The sequence below is a fragment of the Carassius carassius genome, chromosome 38 (genome assembly GCF_963082965.1).
Source record: "Carassius carassius chromosome 38, fCarCar2.1, whole genome shotgun sequence".
Lineage (NCBI taxonomy): Eukaryota > Metazoa > Chordata > Actinopteri > Cypriniformes > Cyprinidae > Carassius > Carassius carassius.
This window is the reverse complement of record NC_081792.1, coordinates 3,879,931-3,894,604: the sequence shown is the minus strand read 5'-3', so window position 1 is coordinate 3,894,604 and position 14,674 is coordinate 3,879,931. Positions and strand designations below refer to the sequence as shown.

Below are 14,674 nucleotides of genomic sequence, written 5' to 3'. Positions count from 1 at the left end.
AATCTCTAATAAGTCATGAATTGTTAGTCATGACTCGCGCGCTCTCCGTGCCTCCGCCAAACGGTTTGGATCAGACTCAGAGTAATCAATGCGAGAGAGAGAGAGAGAGAGAGAGAGAGAGAGAGAGAGAGAGAGAGAGAATACAGTGGACTGCTGGAGCAGAGAAGCAGAACTCCTGTTCAGGGTTTCAGGTCAGTTTCATCTGTAAAGATGCTTTTTTGTCTTTGTTTTTTTTATTTATTTAATCAAGCAGCAGCACGTTGCTCATCAGTCATCACTCAAAATACTATATAAAGGACATCATTATTATCTGTTGTAATGTTACAGTAGTAATTTAGCTGAAAAAAATTCTGATTTTTTTTATAGGTTTAGGGGGAGCTACGACAGACAACAACACAACCCTTACGAAAATTAACATTTTAATATTTAACTATAAATCCAGAGAAAATGGTTACTATTGTTTAACTCTGATAACCAAAAATGTAAAATTATTTTACAAATGTATTTATTTAAAAATAAATACAAATCCATTTGCAAAAAAAAAAAGGTTATTTTACTTTTATATAGGCTAATAAAAGCATGTTAAACTTTTGTAAGGAAAAAACATGACTCGTGTACAGTATTAGGATTTTTCTATAAAGATATTGTAGTATTGTAGAGTATTGTATTGTAAAGATTAGTTTTGTTCAATCTTGAGTATTAAAGTCACGAGAGAGATGGATAACAGGGCAAAATTAAGAGACTGAAGAGAAAAATGGAAATGAAGGTGCAGTTCAGGAGAGAACTTTTAATTATTTAGCATGTCCCCAAATTAAAGATTTAAACCTTTTTTTATGTCAGGTCCAAACAAAAAATAGTTTTGTCCATGAACAGGTTTGTATGAGTTTGAATTTTCCAGTCTGAATTTTTTCCCAGTCCGCCCCTCCTGTAAATGAATGGCAAAGACATGTTTTCATTTACTACACATAGGTCTACTGAAGCTCGCAGTGTTTTCAACCTCTGCCGCCTCAATATTCCTCATAATTCCTAAAACTGCTCTGTGTCACTTCATGTGCATTTTACTTATTTTAGGAAAACTATCATCATATACAAAGAGACAGCAGTTTAAAAAAAACACCAATATTTCAGGAGTTTATTACACAGAATACGTCACATGCTTATTAGATAACTGTATTTAAGTTGATGTATATGCTTTTATTTATTATTCTTTAATTTTCACAAATTTATAAAAGTAATCAAAAAGTACTCAAAAGTAATTAGTTACATTACTTTAATAAAGTAATTGAAAAAGTTACACTACTATTACATTTTAAACAGGGTAACTTGTAATCTGTAACCTATTACATTTCCAAAGTAACCTTCCCAACACTGACTATATGCAATTCTTGACGGTTTACTATTCCATAAAAAATCTAAAAAACATTTTTTCAACCTTTTCTCCACCCACATTGGCATAGCAGTCACATATAAAACATACCACAGCTTTGACACCATTAACACATTTAATATTAAAACCTTCCCTTTTAAACTTAATGTCCTCAATTTCCAAAAATGTAACCTTCTTTCAATACCTCCTACTATTTCTTCCCACATTTTTTCTTTAACATTCCTTTCTTCTTTTCCCATTAGAACACCTAAAATCCTTATTTCTTTTGTTTCTTTAAAATGAAATTACTCTGTTAAAACAGTCACTCCTCCAAATCTCATATATATAGTTTTTTCTTCATTTATCTTACCTCCTGATCCCCTACAAAACATCTGTACTACTTCCATTACTTTATTAACACTCTCTATATCTTTAACTATTATTGTCGTATCATCTGCATATTGAAATATTTTTTCATTTCCCCCACTTCCTTCAATGTTTATCCCTCTTATGTCTTCGTCTATTTTAATAGCTAATCCCAATGGTTCTGCAACTAAAGAATATAAAAGCGCTGATAATGGACATCCTTGTCTTATTGATCTAGTAATTTTAAAACATTCAGTTAAAAAACCATTACACTGTATTCTTGTTATTGCTCCCTAATATAAAATTGTAATCCACTTGATAAAATTTTCCCCAAACCCGTACCTTCTTAAAATTCCAAATAAATATTCATGCTCCACTCTATCAAAAGCCTTTTCGAAATCCAAACTAATAACATATCCTTTTTTGTTTTTTTCTTTCATATATCTTATCCCATCTATTATACTTAAAGTTGTGTCCGCTATATCTTTCCTTTTAACTCCATACACTTGATTTGTTTCAATGATGGTTGGCATTACCTCTTTCAATCTGTTGGCTAAAACTTTTGTTAAAATTTTCAGATCTGTATTCAACATTGTAATTGGTCTATAATTTTTTAAGTCTACTTTATCTCCTTTTCTTTTATATATCAACTTTAATAATCCCATCCCCATTCTCTGATTCATTTCCTCTTTTTTAAAGATCTCTTCATATACTTCTTTTAAAATACTGGTTAAAAAATCTTTAAAAACAATATAAAATTCACTCCCCAAACCATCTATACCTGGACTTTTATTTTTGTTTAATTCACTTATTGTTCTTTTTATCTCTTCTTCTCTTATCTCTTCATCACACTCTTTTTGTCTACTTCTCCTACTGTTGTTTTTATTTGCTTAAGTAACTCCAATTTCTCTTCTTCCTTCAACCCCTCAGTACTAAACAGGTTCTCATAATATGCTTTTACTTCTTTTAATATTTCCTCATTTGTTTCCACCACTACACTATTTTTTCCTCTTATTTCTTTAATCATTCCAGCTTTCCCTCTTATTTTTTCTAGATCAAAGAAAAACTTTGTACATTTTTCTCCCTCCAAAGTATATTTAGCTTTACTTATTAGTCTTGCGCTTTCATATTTTTTCTCTTCCATTTCTTTCAATATTCCCTCCAGTTCTTTTATTTTTTGTATATCTTTCCCATTCTCATTTAATTCCTTTTCCAATTTTTCTCTTATTTCTCTCTCCTTCTTCCTCTTACATATCTGTATTAATTTGCAATACTTTATTGTGAATTTTTTAACTAAATATTTAACATTTTCCCACCATATCCTTTTATCTTCACTGTACATTTCATTCTCCTTTTCTTTTTCAATAATTTCTTTAATACTTAAAACATACTCCTCATTCTTCAAAACCTCTACATTTAAAACCCATACACCCGGCCTTCTTTTCACTGAACTCCAGTCTACTTGCAAAAAAATTGGTTTATGGTCACTTAAGCTTGATTCTTCATATTTAATGTTACCGATAAATCCTTCAATGTGCCTTGTACACAAAATAAAATCAATCCTTGTCTTACACATAAAATTCCCTACTAATTGCCTCCTTGAATATTCTTTCTTTTTTTCATTTCTTTCTCTCCATACATCAATCATATTATTTTCTTCCATTAATAATTTCAGTTCTTTTCTTCCTTTATCATTTTTAAAAACCATTCCCTCACCCATTTCTAATTTACTGAAAACGGTATTAAAATCACCCATCATAATAACTTCTTTATGCTTTTTTAAAAAATCTCGTAATACATTAAAATATTCCTTCTTTTCATTCTCTACAGTCGGTGCATGAATATTAACTACAATAACTTTTTTCTCCTCATACTCCATTTAAACCGCAATACATTTCCCATCTACGTCATTATATATTGTTTTACATGATACCCCACAGTTTTCTTTTATTAAAATCGCAACTCCTCTTCTAAGCCTCCCATCACCATTGTTATATAAAATCTCTCCGCTCCACCTTTTCCTTATTTCAGTCATGTACTCTTCCCTCCAGTTAGTTTCTTGTAATAAAATCACATCCTCTCCTTTACACATTTCTTTCACCTTTTCAACTTTACCCATGTCCATCAATCCCCTTGCATTAAAAGTAACACAAATTAAAACCATTAAAATAAATAAAAATAAATACATAAAAAACATTATTTTCCATCTTCTCCCTCCAGCCCTCTTAACACTTCATATCGGTAAACTCACTTTTATCACTGTAAACTCAGGTCTTTGGTTACTCCAAATCCGAATCAACGACTCTACAACTCAAAACCTCCAAATAAGACAAGTCCAAAGGAGACACCCAGATTTGAACTGTGGACGACTTGATTACAGACTCACGTTGAAATCATGTCGTTGATTATGTCAAGCAAGCCAGATCCAAAACGTAGACCTATTGATCTGCAGACAAATGCTCTGTCGTTGAGCTATAACCCTGTACTGCACGAGCACAAACCTCAAAAATTAATTTCTGTCAAGGATTTGTTTATTCCTAATATGCCAAGCCCAAATTAGGCACATGGAATGAACCTGGGACCTTCCTAAAAGGCAGGAAGATATGGCTACACATATTCCTAACATGCCAAATGCAAAGGGGGCACCCAGATTTGAACCGGGGACCTCTTGATCTGCAATAAAACGCCGTGCCATTGAGATATAACCTCGTACAGTATGAGCACAAAAAGGCAGGAAGATATGGCTACACATGTTCCTAAAATGCCAAATCCAAAGGAGAATCCGGATTTGAACCAGGGACCTCTTGATCTGCAGTCAAATGCTCTACCACTGAGCTATACCCCCACAGACTCCCTGGGTCATAGCCTCACACAAGATGGCAGACTCAGTTTTGAATAAAGTTTATGGATATTACAAGCATGCCAAATACAAAAAAGATCCTCTCGAGAGGATGCACCACTGAGTTACAATCACATACAGAATCTTTCTGTATAGATATGTTTGCACTTATTCCTAAACTGCCAAATCCACAAGGGGCACCCAGATTTGAACCAGGGACCTATTGATCTGCAGTCAAATGCTCTACCACTGAACTATACCCCCACCACATCTTTGCAGAAAAATGCTCTTTCATTGAGCCATACCCCCACAGACTTCTGTGGTTAGAGCCAAAGATTAAGTTAGACCCTACGATTCAACAATATCAAACATTGACTGCTTCACTGTAAACTCAGGTCTTTGGTTACTCCAAATCCGAATCAACAACTCTACAACTCAAAACCTCCAAATAAGACAAGTCCAAAGGGGACACCCAGATTTGAACTGTGGACGACTTGATTACAGACTCACTTTGAAATCATGTCGTTGATTATGTCAAGCAAGCCAGATCCAAAACGTAGACCTATTGATCTGCAGACAAATTCTCTGTTGTTGAGCTATAACCCCGTACTGCATGAGCACAAACATCAAAAATGAATTTATGTCAAGGATTTGTTTATTCCTAATATGCCAAGCCCAAATTAGGCACATGGAATGAACCTGGGACCTCTTAATCTGCAATCAAATGCCGTGCCATTGAGATATAACCCTGTACAGTATGAGCACAAAAGGCAGGAAGATAAGGCTACACATATGCCTAACATGCCAAATCCAAAGGGGGCATCCGTATTTGAACCGGGGACCTCTTGATCTGCAGTCAAATGCTCTACCACTGAGCTATACCCCCACAGATTCCCTGGATCATAGCCACACACAAGATGACAGACTCACTTTTGCATAAAGTTTTTGGATATGACAAGCTTGCCAGATACAAAAAAGAACCTCTTAAGAGGATGTACCACTGAGTTATAATCACATACAGAATCTTTCTATATAGATATGTTTGCACTTATTCCTAATCTTCAAAACCGGGGACCTCTTGATCTGCAGTCAAATGCTCTCCCACTGAGCCATACCCCCAAATCTTTGCAGAAAAATGCTCTATCATTGAGCCAAACCCCCACAGACTTCTTTGATTAGAGCCAAAGATTAAGTTACATCCTACAGTTCAACAATATCAAACATTGACTGCTTCACGGTAAACTCAAGTCTTTGGTTACTCCCAATCAGAATCGACAACTCTACAACTCAAAACCTCCAAATAAGACAAGTCCAAAGGGGGCACCCAGATTTGAACTGTGGACGACTTGATCACAGACTCACTTTGAAATCATGTCGTTGATTATGTCAAGCAAGCCAGATCAAAATAGTAGACCTATTGACTTGCAGACAAATGCTCTGTCGTTGAGCTATAACCCGTACTGCATGAGCACAAACCACAAAAATGAACTTATGTCAAGGATTTCTTTATTCCTAATATGCCCAAAGGAGGCACATGGAATGAACCTGGGACTTCTTGATCTACAATGAAACGCTGTGCCATTGAGATATAACCGCATACAGTATGAGCACAAAAAGGCAGGAAGATATGGCTACACATATTTTTTTATAGCGTTTGAGCTCCGTCACTATATTCTTTTCATTGACTATTTTTAACTTAAAAATCAATTTTATACATCATTGTTTCCGTTTATATAACGTGTGAATATATCCTCTATTGTATTCTACAACAAAAACAATCAGAGCGCCTCGCTATCACTAGTTTTTTTTGATCTCCCGGGTCCGCTACTAGCTTTGAGCCCATTAGCATCAGCAAGCGTGGTTGCTCCTAACTGCGCTTACATTGCTAATACTCTATTCACACACATTACCACTGCTGTACTCACTGTTACTTGCTTTAATGGCGAATGAATGTCTCCACTCTGTGCAGCTCAAGCTCGAGGCCGTGGGGAAGCAGATTTGCGACCTGGAGGAAAGGCAGGCCCAGCTGAGAGAGCGGAGAGCCGTGCTGGAATCATCCCGGGCTGACGCTCACAAGTCCGGGGTAAGTATACAGCGTGCTGATAACAGTCCCACCACGTCTACTCTGTGTGTTTCTCTGCACAGGCCCGGTGCACCCAGGACGCGATCTTCCCAGATGTCCTTCACTGCGACGCCGGGACACCACGGACACTGGGTGCATCCACAGCGGAGGGCGCGAGCCGGGTCACGGGTGACGACTTCTCCCCCTCCTGCCTTCGACATCTCCATCCGGAACCGCTTCGCTCCCCTCCGGGAAGACAGGACGCGACGCTGTGATCATCGGAGACTCTATCGTCCGACACGTGAGTGCTACGTTAGCCGAAGGTAAAGTGCACACTCATTGTTTGCCTGGTGCTCGTGTTCTCGATGTTTCTGCGCAGATACCCGCGATCCTGAAGGCCGGCGAGAGCCCCAGAGCGGTCGTGCTTCACGCCGGGGTTAACGACACCACGCTGCGGCAGACGGAGACGCTGAAGAGGGACTTCAGCAGCCTGAACGAGACGGTTCGCAGCACGACGCCCACGGCGACGTTCGTGATGAGTTTTGTTCCACCCGCTTAAATGATAAAAGTACTTGCGCTGTAAAAACTATTAAGACTGTGTCTGTTCCCCGAATAGTGAGGTCAAAATATAATGTAGGATCTAGAAAATATCTTATCGTAATTAAACCAGAAAAATGTAAAGTAAATGAACAAAAACAATTTTTAAAGTTTGGGCTCATAAATATTAGATCACTCACACCCAAAGCAGTTATTGTAAATGAAATGATCACAGATAATAGTTTTGATGTACTGTGCTTGACTGAAACCTGGCTAAAACCAAATGATTATTTTGGTCTAAATGAGTCTACTCCACCAAACTTCTGTTATAAGCATGAGCCCCATCAGACTGGTCGTGGCGGAGGTGTTGCAACAATATATAGTGATATTCTCAATGTTACCCAGAAAACAGGATACAGGTTTAACTCTTTTGAAATACTTCTGCTAAATGTTACACTGTCAGACATGCAAAAGGAATCTAATGTATCTCTTGCTCTGGCTACTGTGTATAGACCACCAGGGCCGTATACAGAATTCCTAAAATAATTTGCAGATTTCCTCTCAGACCTTCTAGTTACAGTTGATAAGGCGCTAATCATGGGAGATTTTAATATTCACGTTGATAATGCAAATGATACATTAGGACTTGCGTTTACTGACCTAATAAACTCCTTTGGAGTCAAGCAAAATGTCACCGGGCCCACTCATCGTTTTAATCATACACTAGATTTAAATATATCGCATGGAATCGATCTTACTGCTATAGATATTGTACCCCAAAGTGATGATATTACAGACCATTTCCTTGTATCGTGCATGCTGCGTATAACTGATATTAACTATATGTCTCACCGTTACCGTCTGGGCAGAACTATTATTCCAGCCACCAAAGAAAGATTCGCAAATAACCTGCCTGATCTATCTCAACTGCTATTTGTACCCAAAAATACACATGAATTAGACGAAATTACTGACAACATGGGCACTATTTTCTCTAATACATTAGAAGCTGTTGCCCCCATCAAATTGAAAAAGGTTAGAGAAAAACGTACCGTGCCATGGTATAACAGTAATACTCACTCTCTCAAGAAAGTAACTCGTTTTCTTGAACGCAAATGGAGAAAAACTAACTTGGAAGTTTTTAGAATTGCATGGAAAAACAGTATGTCCAGCTATAGACAGGCTCTAAAAACTGCTAGGGCAGAGCATATACACAAACTCATTGAAAATAACCAAAACTATCCAAGGTTTTTATTTAGCACAGTGGCTAAGTTAACAAATTACCAGACGCCACCTGATTCAAATATTCCACCAACGTTAAATAGTAATGACTTTATGAATTTCATCACTGATAAAATAGATAACATTAGAAATACAATAGCGAATGTAGATTCTACAGCGTCTAACACTTCAGTTTCATCCATCGCACCCAAAGATAAACTGCAGTGCTTTACAAATATGGGACAGGAAGAGCTAAATTAACTTATCACTGTATCTAAACCAACAACATGTTTATTAGATCCTGTACCCACTAAATTACTAAAAGAGCTGTTACCTGTAGCCGAAGAACCGCTTCTCAATATCATTAACTCGTCGTTATCTTTAGGTCACGTCCCAAAACCATTCAAGCTGGCGGTTATCAAGCCTCTTATTAAGAAACCAAAACTAGATCCTAGTGTACTGGCAAATTATAGGCCTATTTCAAATCTTCCATTTATGTCTAAAATTTTAGAAAAAGTTGTGTCTGCTCAATGGAGCACCTTCCTGCATAAAAATGATCTGTATGAAGAATTTCAGTCAGGTTTTAGGACCCACCATAGCACAGAAACTGCACTTGTTAAAATTACAAATGACCTGCTCCTTGCGTCAGATCAAGGCTGCATCTCATTTCTAGTCTTACTTGATCTTAGTGCTGCGTTCGACACCATAGATCATGACATACTCATAGATCGATTACAAAACTATACAGGTATTCAAGGGCAGGCTCTAAGATGGTTTAGATCCTACCTGTCCGATCGCTACCATTTTGTTTACTTAAATGGGGTGTCATCTCATTTATCATCAGTAAAATATGGAGTGCCACAAGGATCCGTCCTAGGTCCCCTTCTATTTTCAATATACATGTTGCCCCTTGGTAATATTATTAGAAAATACGGAATTAGCTTCCACTGTTATGCTGATGATACTCAGCTATATATCTCAACGAGACCAGATGAAACTTCCTAATTATCTTAGCTAACAGAGTGTGTTAAAAATGTAAAAGATTGGATGACAAATAATTTTCTCCAATTAAATTCGGATAAGACAGAGATATTAATTATTGGACCAAAAAACACTACACAGAATCTTGTAGATTACAATCTGCAACTAGACGGATGTACTGTTACTTCCTCTACAGTCAGAAATCTGGGTGTTATATTAGACAGCAATTTGTCTTTTGAAAATCATATTTCCAATGTTACAAAAACTGCATTCTTCCATCTTAGAAACATTGCCAAGCTACAAAACATGTTATCTGTTTCTGATGCAGAAAAGCTAGTTCATGCATTCATGACCTCTAGACTGGACTATTGTAATGCACTTCTAGGTGGTTGTCCTGCTTTGTCAATAAACAAGCTACAGGTAGTCCAAAATGCAGCAGCTAGAGTCTTTACGAGGTCAAGAAAATATGATCATATTACCCCAATTTTACAGTCTCTGCACTGGCTACCTATTAAGTTCCGTATCAGTTACAAATTATCATTACTTACCTATAAGGCCCTAAATGGTTTAGCTCCTGCGTACCTAACTAGCCTTCTACCACGATACAATCCATCACGCACCCTAAGGTCAAAAAACGCTGGATTTTGGTAGTTCCTAGGATAGCAAAGTCCACTAAAGGAGGTAGAGCTTTCTCACATTTGGCTCCCAAACACTGGAATAGCCTTCCTGATAATGTTCGGGGTTCAGACACACTCTCTCTGTTTAAATCTAGATTAAAAACACATATCTTTCGCCAAGCATACAAATAATGTATCTTTTAAATTGTGAGTGTAGTTGCATCTGATCAAAACGTAGACCTATTGATCTGCAGACAAATGCTCTGTCGTTGAGCTATAACCCATACTGCATAAGAACAAACCACAAAAATGAACTTATGTCAAGGATTTGTTTATTCCTAATATGCCCAAAGGAGGCACATGGAATGAACCTGGGATTTCTTGATCTACAATGAAACGCTGTGCCATTGAGATATAACCGCATACAGTATGAGCACAAAAAGGCAGGAAGATATGGCTACACATATTCCTAACCTGCCAAACCCAAAGGGGGCACCCAGATTTGAACTGGGGACCTCTTGATCTGCAGTCAAATGCTCTACCACTGAGCTATACCCCCACAGACTCCTTGGACCATAGCCTCACACAAGATGACAGACTCAATTTTGAATAAAGTTTTTGGATATGACAAGCATGCCATATACAAAAAAGAACCTCTCGAGAGGATGTGCCACTGAGTTACAATCACATACAGAATCTTTTTATATAGATATGTTTGCACTTATTCCTAATCTGCCAAATCCATAAGCGGCACCCAATTTTGAACCAAGGACCTCTTGATCTGCACTCAAATGCTCTACCACTCAACTATGCCCCCACATCTTTGCAGATAAATGCTCTTTCATTAAGCCATACCCCTACAGACTTCTGTGTTTAGAGCCAAAGATTAAGTTAGATCCTACGATTCAACAATATCAAACATTGACTCCTTCACTGTAAACTTAGGTCTTTGGTTGACAAATGCTCTGTTGTTGAGCTATAACCCCGCACTGCCTGAGCACAAACATCAAAAATGAATTTATGTCAAGCCCACATTTGGCACATGGAATGAACCTGGGACCTCTTAATCTGCAATCAAACGCCGTACCTTTGAGATATAACCCTGTACAGTATGAGCACAAAAGGCAGGAAGATATGGCTACACATATTCCTAACATGCCAAATCCAAAGGGGCATCCGGATTAGAACCGGGGACCTCTTGATCTGCAGTCAAATGCTCTACCACTGAACTATACCCTCACATCTTTACAGAAAAATGCTCTTTCATTGAGCCATACCCCCACAGACTTCTGTGCTTAGAGCCAAAGATTAAGTTAGATCCTACGATTCAACAATATCAAACATTGACTGCTTCACTGTAAACTCAGGTCTTTGGTTACTCCAAATCAGAATCGGCAACTCTACAACTCAAAACCTCCAAATAATACAAGTCCAAAGGGGACACCCAGATTTGAACTGTGGACGACTTGATTACAGACTCACTTTGAAATCATGTCGTTGATTATGTCAAGCAAGCCAAATCCAAAATGTAGACCTATTGATCTGCAGACAAATGCTCTGTTGTTGAGCTATAACCCCGTACTGCATGAGCACAAACCTCAAAGATGAATTCATGTCAAGGATTTGTTTATTCCAAATATGCCAAGCCCAAATTAGGCACATGGAATGAACCTGGGACCTTCCTAAAAGGCAGGAAGATATGGATACACATATTCCTAACATGCCAAATGCAAATAAGGCACCCAGATTTGAACCGGGGACCTCTTGATCTGCAATCAAATGCTCTTCCACTGAACTATATCCCCACAGACTCCCTGGATCATAGCCTCACACAAGATGACAGACTCACTTTTGAATAAAGTTTTTGGATATGACAAGCATGCCAGATAAAAAAAGAACCTCTCGAGAGGATGTGCCATTGAGTTACAATCACATACAGAATCTTTCTATATAGATATGTTTGCACTTATTCCTAATCTGCCAAATCCATAAGCGGCACTCGGATTTGAATTGTGGACCTATTGATCTGCACTCAAATGCTCTACCACTGAACTATGCCCCCACATATTTGCAGAAAAATGCTCTTTCATTAAGCCATACCCCTACAGACTTCTGTGCTTCGAGCCAAAAATTAAGTTAGATCCTACGATTCAACAATATCAAACATTGACTCCTTCACTGTAAACTCAGGTCTTTGGTTACTCCAAATCAGAATCAGCAACTCTACAACTCAAAACCTCCAAATAAGACAAGTCCAAAGGGGACACCCAGATTTGAACTGTGGACGACTTGATTACAGACTCACTTTGAAATCATGTCGTTGATTTTGTCAAGCAAGCCAGATCCAAAATGTAGACCTATTGATCTGCAGAAAAATGCTCTGTTGTTGAGCTATAACCCCGTACTACATGAGCACAAACCTCAAAAATAAATTTATGTCAAGGATTTGTTTATTCCTAATATGCCAAAGCTCAAATTAGGCACATGGAATGAACCTGGGACCTCTTGATCTGCAATCAAACACCGTGCCATTGAGATATAACCCTGTACAGTATGAGCAAAAAAAGGCAGGAAGGTATGGCTACACATATTCCTTACATGCAAAATTCTAACGGGGCATCCGGATTTGAACCGGGGACCTCTTGAGCTGCAGTCAAATGCTCTACCACTGAGCTACACCCCCACAGACTCCCTGGATCATAGCCTCACACAAGATGACAGACTCACTTTTGAATAAAGTTTTTGGATATGACAAGCATGCCAGATACAAAAAAAGAACCACCCGAGAGGATGTGCCACTGAGTTACAATCACATACAGAATCTTTCTATATAGATATGTTTGCACTTATTCCTAATCTATTTAACTTGATTTATTTCAAATGAGTGCAATATTGTTAATGGAAACACCTCTACTGTACAAAGCATGCTCAGTAGAGTCCATTCATGTAAGTTTGGTCACATAATACTGTAGAATTTGCATAAAAATTTATGTCCACGGGAGCACTACGGAAGTCCCGCTGAATAAATTGTAAATGGACATTTTTAAAAAAAAAAAACTCACATTTGCCATTTATTCAGCACACCCTTCCTAATGGTTCCCTGGACAGATAAATTTTAGCGATTTCGTGGTTGAAGTCTCATCAGCTGTACTCTGCAAGCTCCGAGGAATCCATTTTTGTACGTTTTGTCCCATAATACTGTAGAAATATGCATAGAGAAAATGTTGGATTATGGTTAATTTCACCACAAGTGGTGCATTTTACCAAAATGTCACAAATTTTAGGCAATAAAATAGAAAGTTGCCTACGTGCTGGAATGTACAAAACCGATGACAAACATATGGTCAGACATACATACAGGGCCTTTCTTTAGAATAAATCAATCAGGGGGCCTCTCCTCTCTAGGGAGGCATTAAAATCATAAGGAAAAGTTTGACTATTGTGGAACCGCACCATATAGTGTATATAAGGAGATACCAAATAACATTCGAGAGATTTCCTTGCAAGGACTCTCCGCGTTGTTTTCCATAAAATAAAGTCTTTTCTTCTGAGAGAAAACCACTGACTGAGTGTGATTATTCTGTGAACCGGTAGACGAAACTACATCAGCAACTTTGCGGATTAAAAATTGGTCTCACTTTCATTATTAACCTCACAATATGTCAATTTTGTACCTTGACAGACCGACGATAGGCAGTTTTTCATGTCCCTTGAATGCATGCAACACTATTTATTTCTGTAAACCACACTGGCCAGTTTATGGAAAGTGGCCCACAAGCTTGTGCCCAGTTAAAGCTGGCCAGTTCCCATATGGTCTAGCAGTTAGGATTCCTGGTTTTCTCCCATGCATTTCTCCCGGTATGGAAAAGCTTGAACTTTTTTGCTTCCCTCCTCAAAATGCCAGCACATCTTCCTTCACCAGAAGTTACTTTTTATGACAGCAGTAGAGCTACAGAACCCTGATAGGTTGAGGTTCCGATGTCTATGGGGAGTCATGTAACATGCTTCGGTATTGCCATTCATCACAAAAGCTCTCGGATAAGCTGGGCAATTATCAGGGCTTACCTCCTGATAACAAGGTGAGAATAAGCAGACAGCAATCCTTGCCATAGTCACATCTAAAACCAACAACTCTGTAGCAATCAGGGGTCTATACTATTGGTGGGCCAGTGGCGCAATGGATAACGCGTCTGACTACGGATCTAAAGATTCTGGGTCCGACTCCTGGCTGCAGGCTGGTTATATTGCAGATAATGGTTGCAATGTGTGTTTTCAGATGCAAGACAAAAGTATTTTCACCTGGACAAGAGCTTAATTACCAGTTCAAGGTATCAATCCAGCAATCACAGGAATCTACCCAAATAAACTGAACCCCCAGGGTGAGTAAAAAAAAACAGCAATACCGAAGCATGTTACGCTTACAGAAGTGACTTTTTGGCCAGCAGTAGAGATACAGGACCGTGATATGTCGAGGTTCTGTCTAGCACTTTGTCCCTTCGATAGCTCAGCTGGTAGAGCGGCGCACTGTAGGTTGGAGTGTTGGCAATCCTTAGGTCGCTGGTTCGACTTCGGCTCGAAAGAGGTCTTTTTTTCAAGTGCTCACCATTTTTTGGTTTGGATATGGCTTTCTAACAGCTGTAAGCAGAGCTTTAATTCACAATCCACAATTGGAAGCCAAAAGAGCT

The 14,674-nt window shown here is 38.3% G+C and overlaps 5 non-coding genes across 5 annotated transcripts; all 5 read right to left on the bottom strand.

The window, feature by feature from the left end:
- Positions 1–4,505: 4,505 nt before the first annotated feature.
- Positions 4,506–4,577, bottom strand: trnac-gca (transfer RNA cysteine (anticodon GCA)). The gene has a single exon. It is a non-coding gene; the product is annotated as a tRNA-Cys (tRNA).
- A 186-nt stretch (positions 4,578–4,763) lies between these two features.
- On the bottom strand, positions 4,764–4,835 carry trnac-gca (transfer RNA cysteine (anticodon GCA)). The gene has a single exon. It is a non-coding gene; the product is annotated as a tRNA-Cys (tRNA).
- A 550-nt stretch (positions 4,836–5,385) lies between these two features.
- Positions 5,386–5,457, bottom strand: trnac-gca (transfer RNA cysteine (anticodon GCA)). The gene has a single exon. It is a non-coding gene; the product is annotated as a tRNA-Cys (tRNA).
- A 5,019-nt stretch (positions 5,458–10,476) lies between these two features.
- On the bottom strand, positions 10,477–10,548 carry trnac-gca (transfer RNA cysteine (anticodon GCA)). Its single transcript has one exon. It is a non-coding gene; the product is annotated as a tRNA-Cys (tRNA).
- Positions 10,549–12,600: 2,052 nt separating this feature from the next.
- On the bottom strand, positions 12,601–12,672 carry trnac-gca (transfer RNA cysteine (anticodon GCA)). Its single transcript has one exon. It is a non-coding gene; the product is annotated as a tRNA-Cys (tRNA).
- Between the last annotated feature and the right edge of the window lie 2,002 nt (positions 12,673–14,674).